At 49.3% G+C, this 1,567-nt stretch overlaps 1 long non-coding RNA gene across 1 annotated transcript; it reads right to left on the bottom strand.

Moving 5' to 3' along the window:
* Positions 1 to 269: 269 nt before the first annotated feature.
* Positions 270 to 766, bottom strand: LOC124277712. Its single transcript, XR_006898899.1, has 2 exons — positions 727 to 766; positions 270 to 543 (listed from the first exon to the last, which is right to left on the bottom strand). It is a non-coding gene; the product is annotated as an uncharacterized LOC124277712 (long non-coding RNA).
* Positions 767 to 1,567: the final 801 nt, after the last annotated feature.

Here is a 1,567-nt window from a genome sequence, read left to right as displayed (position 1 = left end):
TTCCAAGCAAGTATTTAGCACGACACACTGAAATCATCCGTCCCTTCATTCACTGGAAGCTTTGTTAAACATAACAAATAAAATACTTGAATTGTCAATGTTGATATCGAAATATTACTCTGTCGATCCTTGTTTTTAGTAGTGCAGGTGACAATTGAATCGTGTTGAAACTGATCTAAATAATTGATTAAAATCTTATCAATTCAATGTCTACACGTCCATTAAAACGCCTGTATTTTAATCAAATTGAAATCAAACCAACGTGTTACGAAGCTCCGTAATTTGTATTAATGTGATTCATAATATGCTGTTCTGTTAGAAGCTCAGGCACAAAGATAGTATCAATTTCTTCATTTCGTCATCTGCTCTGTTTTGCCCAAACTGAGGTATTCTTCCAACATGTTTCCCCACCCTACACATCAAATCCGCGTTTCCACCCGACATTACAAACCCGACGTTTCAAGCCGACATTACAGACCCGACGTTCACACCCAACACCACAAACCTGCGCTTCCACCAATCACCACAAACTCGTGCTTCAACCTAACAAAACAAACACGTGCTTCCACCCGACACTACACACCCCACGTTCACACCCATCACCACAAACTCGTGCTTCAGCGCAACACCACAAACCCGTGCTCCACCCGACACTACAGACCCGACGTTCATACCCATCACCACAAACTCGTGCTTCAGCCCAACACCACAAACCTGCGCTTCAACCCAACGCGACCGCCTCCGTGGTGTAGTGGTTAGAGCGCCCGCCCGGAGACCGGAAGGTCGCGGATTCGATCCCCGACCGCGTCGTACCAAAAGACTTTAAAATATGGTACTTGTTGGTCCCTGCCTTGCGCTCGGCATTAATGGGTACAACAAGGACTGGTCGGCTCGGAGTCAGTATAATGTGTCTGAGTGGGGTATTCATGCTTCACTGCGGCATGGTATCTCAGTGGGCTAGCACTATAAAACCAGCTTAAGTCTGGGCTAGTACAAGCAGCCGCACATACACATTACACACGCATGCACGTCGTCATATGAGCAAAATATTCTCAAGCACGACGAAAAAACCGAATTTCACCTCACCTCACCACAACCCAACACCACAAACCTGCGCTTCCACCCAACACCACAAACCTGCGCTTCCAACCGACACTACAGACCCGACGTTCACACCCAACACCACAAACCTGCGCTTCCACCCAACACCACAAACCTGCGCTTCCAACCGACACTACAGACCCGACGTTCACACCCAACACCACAAACCTGCGCTTCCACCCAACACCACAAACCTGCGCTTCCACCCGACACTACAGACCCGACGTTCACACCCAACACCACAAACCTGCGCTTCCACCCAACACCACAAACCTGCACTTCCACCCGACACTACAGACCCGACGTTCACACCCAACACCACAAACCTGCGCTTCCACCCGACACCACAAACCTGCACTTCCACCCGACACTACAGACCCGACGTTCACACCCAACACCACAAACCTGCGCTTCCACCCAACACCACAAACCCGTGCTTCCTCCCGACACTACAGACCCGACGTTC

Source organism: Haliotis rubra, unplaced genomic scaffold (genome assembly GCF_003918875.1).
Source record: "Haliotis rubra isolate DU_JTF1 unplaced genomic scaffold, ASM391887v1 Scf226, whole genome shotgun sequence".
Lineage (NCBI taxonomy): Eukaryota > Metazoa > Mollusca > Gastropoda > Lepetellida > Haliotidae > Haliotis > Haliotis rubra.
The sequence above is the reverse complement of the archived record's forward strand: the minus strand, read 5'-3'. Positions and strand labels throughout refer to the sequence as shown.